General features: G+C 36.7%; 1 protein-coding gene across 4 annotated transcripts in view; it reads left to right on the top strand.

The window, feature by feature from the left end:
- LOC106875324 (uncharacterized) overlaps positions 1-12,045 on the top strand; it is a 317,815-nt gene that overhangs the window by 90,714 nt on the left and 215,056 nt on the right. For 3 of the 4 annotated variants that reach the window (XM_052972106.1, XM_014923412.2, XM_052972108.1), the window contains one exon: positions 9,642-9,736. The exons of the other annotated variant lie outside the window; for it this stretch is intronic. The gene's annotated coding sequence lies outside the window, so the exon portion shown is untranslated. The remainder of the gene's footprint in view (positions 1-9,641; positions 9,737-12,045) is intronic. 4 annotated transcript variants of the gene reach the window in all.

Genomic DNA, 12,045 nt, shown 5'->3' with positions numbered 1-12,045 from the left:
TATATATATATATATATATATATGTATATATATATATATATATATACATGTATGTATGTACCAAATTGATATAAACAGCAGTTTGCAATGTGTAACTAAAGCAGAATCATAATTGTCACTAAATGTGACTAAGATGTTAGGAAACACTTAGAATGCTAGAAAAAAGAGCTAAACCGCCCTAATGAAAATATATACACTAACAGAGATCATAAATGTCCAAAAAGTGCCGATCACGTATTATTAATACTGACGTCAGTTTCAGCAATTTCCGTTGCCCTATAGTTCGGCTCTTTTCGGACCCGCTCCGTATATATACGTGTATGTGTTTGTATAGGGTTGTTGCTACATAATTTTCTTAGGTTTGTACGAATTAAACAGAACAACTGTCAGAAACGTCACATTAGGTCCGACTTACTGCATGCAAAATTACCTGCAAAGAACGATGCCATTGTCTTTGAGAAAGTCGCTTAATTACAGGTTTCACTTTACCACGTAAGTTTAATTTATTACCGGCCGGGAGTTGGCGCAGTCCTCTCTCTTGTTTGTTGTTCTACCCTTGGTGCTTCTTTAAGTCAAACGTGAAAGGTTCAGAGAAATGGCCATAGTAGACATGTCTGTTCTGGTGATCTTAAATTTCGAAAGTTCTGAAGAAGCTTTCTATAATTAATTATTTTGCTCATGTACTAATGGGCCTTGTCAATGCGTGTGCTGCTCACGATTGCAAAATCGCTGTTTCGATTCCCAAACTGGGGTATGCGTTGTGTTCTTAAACGAAACACTTCATTTTACGTGGTTCTAGTTTACGTAGCTGTAAAGGAATAAAGCAGCAGTGATTTAGCATCTCGTGCACTGATTGCCTGACTTCTGCCACCTCTACCCCCAAAGAAACCAAATTCACAACCGAGTCCTAGAACATGCGATACTGATGTCCACGCCTTGAATACGAAGACGATTAGAACAGCATTCGATAATGGTACCACGAATGTTAGAACTAAGATTTTCTCAGGAAAATATTGGATACACAGTTTAATGGATCATTGCAATCATCATGCAAGAGCATGGAAATATGTGCTTGCCTGTGATCTGTCCCTCCGCGTGCGATAAAGTACCAACGACCGACTGGGTATGACTGATTTCCGCCCTTCTAATTAATGTCACTTCTTATGCCCAAATTAGAAGTGATTATTATTTGACAGAAAGAAATGAGTTGGTTCTTTGTTAGAGGGGCTCTATCTCTCCCTATATACACAAAAAGAACATTTATACATTATATATATATATATATATATATATATATGAATGTATACCCATATATATATTCATACATACATACATACATACATTTACATACATTATACAGAGTGTGTGCATGAGTGCGCAACGCAGAGGTAATATCGTAGTTCGTTAAATATTTCGATTTCTCAAAGAAGGAAAACAAATGAATCGTAAACCGAAAATAATATGGTTAATGAAGTAAATGCTATTTTCTATCACTGTCAATAACGTTTCGCTAATTTCTCAAGTGAAACTATTTGCCAATCTTATAAAATCATTTGATTTTATGGCTGCTTTAATGGCCAAATTTATAAGGTGTTCAATGAATATGTTTCATTCTTAACTGAAATAGTACAATAAGTTTCTGAAATTATACCAATCCGAATAGAGGAAATTGAAAATACTGCGTAGTTTCTCCACATACATATATATACATATATTAAACTCTCTTCCCTCTCTCTCTCTTTGTATATATATATATATATATATATATATATATATATATATATATATACATAATTGTGTATGTATACATTCACACACACGCATAACTATATTGGTTCTTTTTTTATTTAAATTTTGATAACGTATCGTTTAATTCCCGAAAAATAGCCTCTTACCATTTTTTAAAATTTTACGTCTTGCAGTTAAATACAGTGTATTTTGTTTATTGTTTCTGATGCACCATTTTCATTATCTTTATTTTCATTTCCGTTTCCATTCCACAAACTTGCCAAAAAGCTAACGAAACAAAGGAATGAAATGGGTCTCTCTTATATCCTTATGGGAAAATAAATTCACTGCAACATTGTAATAACATTGTAACCGAAAAAAAACCGTTAGTAACAACACGGAACGTAACAACTTTGAACTATCAACACACAAACTATGGAAGTAGCACGGGTCACCTCCCTTACACAGACTGCTATTATTTAAGTGCAATGGTCTAGTTCATTCCTGCCAGGAGGCGGCGTACTCTCGCACATCTCCACTTGTCAGATTCCGTGTTCCAGAGGAACCTTAGTAGATTTATATCACTCTTATGTTAACAGTGTGACCTTTTAATTAGATACACCATACTTCCAATTTTTCTGATAACAAAGCCATCTTCCCAGCCATCTTCCCGTTTTTACCGTTTCTATAGTTTTTGAAATGCACATTATCTCAACGTATTTCCTAGGCTCTTTCGTATTTTCTTTACCACTTATTTCTTTAGCAATAGCTTATCAAAAATAGATTTTACTCTTCTTGCGAACATCAATTGTGCGGGAGAGTTTCCTGAATTTGTACTTGGATTGAGGGTCACTATGTATATTCTTAAGAAATTTGTCAGTGCTTCGCCGTTATTTAATTCATTCCTAGCATTTCTCAACACTGTGAAAAGTGTGAAAAAATCTTTCTACCTGCCCGTTTGACCTTGGGTTGTAGGGTGCAGCAAAAATATACTCTATCGCATGCCTTTTACAAAACTGCTTGAATTCATACCCAGAAAACTGCATTTCGTTGTCTAAAACTAGTGTGTCAGAGACATCGTATCGCACAAACAATTCGTATAAGAACTTTATAGTTGTCTTAGAGGTTAGTATATAGTACCTGCAAACCTCCGGCCACTTTGTACAACTATCTACTACGATTAGGTAGTAAGCGCCGTTTACCGGTCCAGAATAGTCAATGTGTAACCTAGACCGTGGAGTCTCTGTCTCTGGCCACGACTGATATTTTACCGGCAAGTGTCTTCTACTATAGCTTCGGTCCGACCAAACCTTGTGAGTGGATTTGGTAGTCGGAAACTGGAAGAAGCCCGTCGTATATAAATATATATATATACGTATGTATGTACGTATGTATATATGTATATATATGTATATGTTTGTGTGTCTATTTGTACCCCAGCATCGCTTCACAACTGATGCTGCTGTGTTTGCGTCCCCGTAACTTAACGGTTCGCCAAAAGAGACCGATAGAATAAGTATTAGGCTTACAAAGAATTAGTTCTGAGGTCGATTTGCTCGACTACAAAGGCGGTCTCCAGCTAGGCGGCAGTCAAATGACTGAAATAAGTAAAAGAGTAAATCGGCGCACAGCCTAATCTTATTTTTTTTAAATACATACCGTGGGTGCCGCCCACTTCGAGTAATCCACCTTTTTGATAACTCCACTCTTTTTGAGTTTGTCCAAATCTTCATTTACGATTTCAGTTGCCGCAAACGCTACTTTTCTGCTTGTTTTAAATACAAATACAACGTTTTCAACTACTTACAAATAGGTTTCCGTCATTCTACATAGACTTAAATCCTCTGGTACACACGCGGGAATATTTTTTTCAGTTTTTTCTTCAGTTCTCCCGAAGACTTGTTTTTAATGGGACAACCATTTATGTTATTGCAATAAAGATTGATGGGGAGATGACATAAATCGAATAGTTCTAACCAATCTGTGCCAAAAAGATTTATTGTATTATCCACAACGAATATTTTTGGTTCGCGTGTCTCTCCTCGAAATGTGACGTCGATTAATTTATCGCCTGTTACACCACGCGCTATTTTCGCTGTTTTACGTAATCTCGATTTGCCAATTTTATCCCAAGTATCCACATTTATAATCGAGATGTCACTACTTGTGTCTAACTGTAATTTGATATTTATATAATTTATTTCTATGTGCACGAATTTTCTGGTTTTCCCGTTGCAATCAATCTCCGTTGAAAACACCTCACAACTGTTTGTGCTTGAGCGTCGTAATCATGTTCTACATTGAGAACTTTGTGGCCTAGCTTCTGACAACTATAGTACTTATTGTTTGTAAACGGGCAATACTTTTGTGGCCTAGCTTCTGACAACTATAGTACTTATTGTTTGTAAACGGGCAATACTTTTTGTAGTGTAGGAATCCACAGCCATGACACGGATTGGGGCCTCACACATTTTATTTTTTGTGTTTCTTGGGACGACACATTTGAATTTTTGAAGAACCATTATCTTGTATTTTTCACATCATGTTTAAACTTTACCATAGTTTGATATTCTTCTGTGATGATGTGTAGAGATACATCTTGGTTCGCTTGCTCCATTTTCGAGAGAATCTTTGCCTGAATTTCACTATCTCCAGGTGCGATAGTCCTTGGGCGAAGATAAGTCATTTGAACATCCTGAGTGAGATACTGGAGTTTGAAATTTTCGTACATACGGTTGACTTCCCCGGCGTAGGTGATTAAATCATCCTCCTTATTTCTTTGCTAATTTCCAACACTCCATTCCGGAGTTGATTAATAAACTTCTATCACAAAATATTTTTGAAAGCAGTTCCACGGTTTCTTTGAAACCAATCTCACTCGACGTTTTTGATAAAGTTACAGTTACGCTTATGTTCGGCAGGAGCTACCTTGCGTAGTGAAAAGCCTTACTTTCTGCTCCTCCTCGGACTACGCCGACTGTAGCTCAATTAATAGTTGTTGTTGTTATTGTAATATTTGATTTTGTAACTCCTTTGTCTGTCCTTTTTTGTCCCCTCTATGTTTAGCTCCTTGTGGGCAATAAAGAAATAGGAAACGTTAGCATGCTGGGCGAAATGCTTAGCGGTATTTCGTCTGCCGTTACGTTCTGAGTTCAAATTCCACCAAGGTCGACTTTGCCTCTCATCCTTTCGGCGTCGATAAATTAAGTAGCAGTTACGCATTGGAGTCGATGAAATCGACTTAATCCTTTTGTCTGTCCTTGTTTATCCCCTCTATGTTTAGTCCCTTGTGGGCAATAAAGAATTAAGATAGCTTAACATGTTTTGCCTTGTAAATCATTATACTTTTTCTTTTCACATGAGGGTTGCGAAATTTGGAGAACTTGTATGCTTGTGGTTAATTTGTAACGTTAGTTTCTGCAGGGGAAGAGTTGGGCAGTGTGGGTCTGGGTGGGATGGGGGTTATCATTCACAGATTGTGCCTTTTTCCTCCTCTTTCTCCTCTACTTTTCTACAGTTTCCCATCCGTCTTTGCTTTTATTTTCTCCTTCTTCCTCTGTGCTAATTTCTTTTCCGCTGGTTCTCCCCGGCGGTGGAGGTGCAGTTTCTTTTACGATCACGGGTGCCTCTTATGACTTTACGGGCGGTGGAGGACATTCCCCTCTAATGAGATCTTTTTGGCCACATTTGTAACAGCGTGGGCTCCTGCCCTCCACTCTAACCCTGAATATTACTTCATCAACCGTTATGGTCCCCACCACATTTTCTAGGTCTCCGGGGCGGCCTGGCTTACCATATCCAGACTCTACCCGTACCATTTTTTTATGTGCAGTGCTGGTGGCTTAGAGGACCACTATCTTCCCGTCAATGCCCAGCAGTATAGCAGCTACTAGACAGGGCCACATTTATTTCCGGGGGTATGTCTTCTACCCTTACCCTGGAAGCAAGCCTTCCAAGGTATATGAACAGAAGTACCACCTCATCAGTTTTAAGGGGGTTGCTGAGTGTAGCCTGGCAGTATCTTCATCTCGGAACGGCACCTCCACGGTTCCAAACTTTCTTCCTCTGGCAAGGAAAGAAATTCTCTGCCAGATGGGTCTTAACGACTTTTCAATTTGATTTGTAGTCATTAATTCAATTTTCTTTGTTTTGACGGAGTAAGTTCTATAGATTATCATTTTCCTTTGGTTTTCTGTAACTCGTCTTGGGGAGAGGACGTCTTTACGTCTTGGGGAGAGGACGTCTTTACGTCTTGTTCCTCCCAACGAAGTATATTATTGTATTTACCAAGTTCCTTTACATCAATTTCTTTGCTGTGGCTTTTGGTCACGGCCGCAAATTTCAATTTTTCTTCTTCCTTGTCTATTACAGAATCTGCTTTCAGCAACTATTCCTAGGAAGAACTCAAATTGTCGTACTCCATTTTTTATCACTGTGCTACCCACTTCAAACAAGAGGGAACACGTCAACAAAACTACCGTAAGGCAGCAAAACAAAGTGTTGTTCCACAGAAAACATGTAGAATAAACAGCAATTCAACAATACAACAATTCATTAAACAGTGACATACTACAAATACGCTTTTTAACACAAAATAGAACTAGCACGAACTAGCTCACTTACTCGGACCCCTACTATTGTTATGCAGTGGTCCAAAGGGTATCGTACTCTCGCACAACAGTCTCATATAAAATTCATCGACGAGGAATACTTATATTTGTTCAACGGAAATATCACTGCGTTGAATTATAATATATTTCGACGACACTGCCAGAGACACTGGTTACTCAATCTTAATCGTCATACAGAAATAGCTGATGCAGTGTTTAGTAAGACAGACCACACTGTGTCAAGTCTATCGCTGATAGGTTTTCATTGCTTTCGTTGTCTTAATTTAACTCCCATTGCTTGGGTTGTACAACGTTATACTGTAAAACAGTTGTCTAACGAGACGGAGAGGGCAGATACGTCCAAAATTCCCGAAGTTGAAACAAGTTCGTACCAATTTACCACAAATATATTGCATAAATAATTGGGAGTAAATGTATGTATTGATTAATCGGATGTGGTACTAAGATCAAAGCTGAAAATTGATTAAACAAAAACGTTTTTATGTGATTCGTCTGAATTCGGATAAATGATGTCTTCCAGCGGATGATTTTAATCTTCATAGATTATAAATTTAATAAATATATAAGAATATATTGTAGACATATAAATATATATGATAATTATCTGTGTGATAAGACGCTTGCTTACTTTCTCTCACTCTTACTTCCTGTTTCTGTTGTGCCTGTAATTCAAAGGGTCAGCCTTGTCACACTGTGTCACGCTGAGTATTCCCGAGAACTACATTAAGGGTACATGGGTCTGTGAAGTGCTCAGCCACTTGCACGTTAATTTCACGAGCAGGCTGTTCCGTTGATCGCATCCGCTGGAACCCTCGACGACGTAAGCGACGGAGTGCCAACAACAACATGAGCACGAACATTAAACATTGATTAATTAACAGTTTAATTAAAGAATGAATGAACAACGAAACACGTGCACGTCTATAGAACTATTCTAAAATTACTTATCTATAGAGTGTATTACAGCTACACAACTATCGTTAGTTTTCCGCACCTGGGGTTTCTTTGTTTATTAAACATTACACCCTTGTTTGTATTTAGACGTCATTTACATATGTCTGTTATTAACCAACATAACTCTCATTACATTTCTCCCTCGATAACTCTTATGAAGTTTTAGTAATGTTTGTAGCTTCAAGAAGATGTTGTTGTTTCGGGATTACAATATGTCTGTAGGCAAATTCGATAAAGTTAAAATTACATTATATTTCTTTGTTTCTCTCTTGTTTCGAATTGTAATCAATTTATATTTATTTACATATTTATTCTATTATTTCATTGTAACTGCGCATGTCATTCACAACTCCTTAGCACTGTTTATTTTTTCACTGACTGTGTTTCTTTCTCTAACAGTCGACGAAAAATCATAACCTTTAAATATGTTATGCTTCCTATTAATGTTTGTTTCTCTTTATATAAAATATGTTTAGCAGTTGCGTATAAAATATGTTTAAACTGCAACTGCTGTACTGTGGATATGCTGTGAACATTGTAAATATGATTACTATCAAGCTAACTAGCTATCTGTGTGTGTGTGTGTAGTTATATTTCGGTTAAAACCTTGTAGAATGCTGTGTACGTAGACATTATATAAATAGATCAGAGACAGAAAATGGAATTTACGAGATTCTTTTTTACACAAACACTAGAATTGTTTCAACTCATTCTTGTTCTTGTAGCCCATAGCTGAGATGCTCTACCTTCTTTAAGTGACTTTTTTAATGTTGCTTGCTATAAGATCTTGTCATTTTATTTTGTCGTATAATAATGTATAACTAGGAAGGTGCATTCTGGCAGTTCTCAGTGGGAACTGAATGACAAGATAAATTTACAGTCAAATAGAATAAATAGAATACACAGATAAAAAAAAAAGTATGTATGTCACCTGAGGAGGTGAATGCTACACCAATGTTGCAAAACAGTTGATTGTACAGCGTCTCGACAATGAGTTACATTGCGTGAATGAGTCGAAACACTTGTGGTTTTGGACAACGAAAATCGTCAATTCTATTTTCTGCCTCTGAACTATTTGTGTTTATTAACACACATACATGTATGGGTATGCGTGTGTGTGTATGCACATATTCTAATTTTGACAAAAAGGCAGTAATGCAAGCTGTACGAATGAAAAATTCGTCGTAGGTGTGAAGAAAAACCGCACAAATAACATGATAAAAATTCCAGGCAAATATAAAACAAACACAAAAATACAATTCGGTGATATTTTTGTTGTGCCGCCCAAGCCCTTCCTCTATTATCTTTGTTTTGCTATCATAAAATATGTCTCAGAACGTCAGATTCTTTTGTTTCGTATTTTGACTAATTAAGTTTCCTTGTACACTTCTTTGGCTTTTGTGTGTATGTTACCTTTTTGCTTTATATTTCTACGCATTTCAGGCACGTGCTTTCGCTTGTCTGAGTCCGTGCAGTATTTTGTTTGTTTCTGTTTTGCCTCAGATTTCACTCGTATTGTGTGGTTTGAGTTTATATGTGGGTGTGGGTGTGTGTGTGTGTGTGTGTGTACACGCTAATCTCTATCGATATACGAGAGTGAGTCAGAAAGTAATGCTATTTTGTTTAGAAAAGGCATAATTACCAACACAGGAACATGTATCATACATCAAAATGAAGCTGGTCCTCTGTGTTTCACATCTCTACTTCTCAACATAGTCCCCGATTCCCTCAATAGCAATGTTCCACCTTTTAATGAGAGCATTATCCCTGCCTTGTAAAATTCTGTTGACTTCTTCACTACAGTTTTCACTTCCTCGTCACTGCACTATCATCTCTTCGACCCCATGAAAGAGGGTTTGAGAGACAAACATTATTCCAGTGACGAGGAAATGAAAACTGTAGTGAAGAAGTGGCTCAAAGAATAGTCAACAGAATTTTACAAGGCAGGGATACCTGCTCTCATTCGAAGGTGGAACATTGCTATTGAGAGAAACGGTGACTATGTTGAGAAGGAGGGATGTGATCTACAGAGGACCAGCTTCATTTTGATGTATGATACATGTTCCTGTGCTGGTAATTATACCTGTGATAAACAAAATGGCATTACTTTTTGACTCACCCTCATACAAACCCAGGTAAATACACACGCACACGCACACAGACTCATATATTTATATAATAGGAAATTCTCATAAAAATGCCGTCTGATATTATTATATGACTTTCATACTTCCTAAATATTTGTTTATTACATTGCAAATTATATAAGACTATATATTTTCTTTGTATTAAACTCACGTATAATACATGCATTTGTTTCGTCCATAGAATACGAACAGAGAATTATAATCTTTGGAAAGAAAATTCCGATGATCACAGTTGTTACGATAAACCAGTCTTACAGGACTACACTATAAATACATGTAAGTCCATACTCTCTTTCTTGCTTAGTAAACTTAATATCGAAAGCACATTTAATGATATATTGTTTAACACGCTGATTCTTTACTTGGTACTAACATTTTCGTATGTCTCGTAAGTGTCACGTTCGTAAAATATAAATTATCTTAAGGGTATAAAAGATTTGTGTGGCTCTGTGGTAAGAAGTTTGCTTACCAACCACATTAAGAAATATTCATTTGGTTTCCTGTACCTGAAAATTTTACTCTCATAGTAACAGATTGAATAATCAGCTGTTTGAAAATAGACAAACATGACCGCACGAACCGTCTGTTCTTTCTCCAATTTCTTACAATAAATGGTAAGACGTTTGCTCCCCAAACACGTTGTTCCAAATTCAGTCTTGGACAAGTGCTTTTTACTATAGCTTCGGGCCGACCAGAGTCTTGTGAAAGGATTTGGTAAAAGAAACCCGCCGTATATACATATCTGTGTGTGTGTGTGTGTGTGTGTGTGTCTATGAGAGAAAGAGAGTGTCTGGTTTTGTGGATGCGTTTGTCTCCCACCACTTGATAACCAGTATTGGTGTGTTTATATCCCCATGACCTAGCGGTTTGGGAAAAGAGAACGATAGAATAAATGCCAGGCTTTAAAATGTAAGTCCGGGGCGTTGATTCATTGTAAATCATATGATTCATTCTAAATTTTATAATGTGAACCACATTTTCCAAATAATATTTATTTTACCATTTAATCAAAGAAGAAAATCCTGTTAAAGAAACACATCAGAAACTCCAATACTATTGGAGTGGAGGGGAACATCAACCGCAAACTGGATACAAGCTCCGACCACTTGTAATATAATGCATTCCACTAAATAAACCCCCAAACCATTAATAAACGGAAAATAAGGTGGGGTCATTTTCACAATGTTTCATGGTTTGGTGATTGTTTCTCAGAGAATTCGAACCCGGCCTACTTCTCCAATCAATGTCACATATCAGCTGCTAGAGAGAAACCAGTTCTAAATGAAGAAAAGAATGTTTCATTATGCTAAACATTTAAGGCTGCGAGCTGGCTGAATCGTTAGCACGCCGGGTAAAATGCTTGGCAGCATTTTCTCCGGCTTTACGTTCTGATTTCCAATTCTGCCGGGGTCGACTTTGCTTTTCATCCTTCGGGATCGATAAAATAAGTACCAGTGTTTTTGTTTTTTTTAATACTAAGCCTCGAGCACATATTGTGACAAGCAAATAACAATACAAAAATTCTCACATTCGGTGACAATTTTATTGGTAAGTGTTTTTAAATAAACCTACCTCATTATGTAACAGGTACTTTGAATCAACTGCACCGCACCTCTATCGAACATAAAGAAGGAAATACAAATACGGCTTTTACTGAAATTTGTATTAACAATGAAATTCAATACTACAATGCAATTATTTCAGCAACTTCGCAGTTCTCTCGAAACAATTATAGTTTTAAGAATATGTCTTTGAATTTCACTTTGGCAAAATTTATGATACAGATGCCGCAAGCATATATGCATTTCTATCCAATATTTATCAAATAATTTACGCTATATTTACCATCTACAATGACGAATATATATACATCCTTACAATAATATCAATCGAGAATATAGAATATTGTTCTTATTAAGTTTACATTTATAATAGTCCAATTTGGTGAATACCATATTCTAAATATGAACATGTGCAGCATATATATTTTTATGAATGTTTGTTTCGTTGTATGTATTGACGTTAAAGTTATAGGTAAATATATCAGATCGTAGATATATTTATTTTCATCTACCAACTAAGATTACTTATTAAGCGATATATGTTCTTGTTGTTCAGTACACGCTTGCCTTAATTGTGCGTATGATATAATAAACAACAATTCACTCCACATTCTCTAGTCGTGATTGTAAATCTACTTTACTTAGGACTAGATTATCTAAGGTGTTTTTTTTTTCTGAAGAGCGTAGCACAAATTTGGAGGGAGATCTTCCTACTATTTCTGTTAGGTCAAATGACTGATCAGATAGCCCCGTCATTGACACCTCTGGCTTGACCTATAGTAGTAATAATGATTTCTTTTATTTAATCATTTCTATTAAAGGCGTGCAGGCCAATATTCCCCACTGATCGGATGGTTGAACCGTGATAGGGTTACTCGTTTACAGTTGAATTGCCTGGAATAACATGAAATGAAGCGTTTTACTGAAGAACACAACACGCCGCCCGATACGTGAATCGATCCTACGATCTGGCAATTGAGAGTGCGACATCCTGACTACAACGCCATATGCCTTCATATATAT

Source organism: Octopus bimaculoides, chromosome 12 (assembly GCF_001194135.2).
Source record: "Octopus bimaculoides isolate UCB-OBI-ISO-001 chromosome 12, ASM119413v2, whole genome shotgun sequence".
In the NCBI taxonomy this organism is placed as follows: domain Eukaryota; kingdom Metazoa; phylum Mollusca; class Cephalopoda; order Octopoda; family Octopodidae; genus Octopus; species Octopus bimaculoides.
Note: the sequence above shows the minus strand (reverse complement) of the source record. Positions and strands in the feature narration are given on the sequence as shown.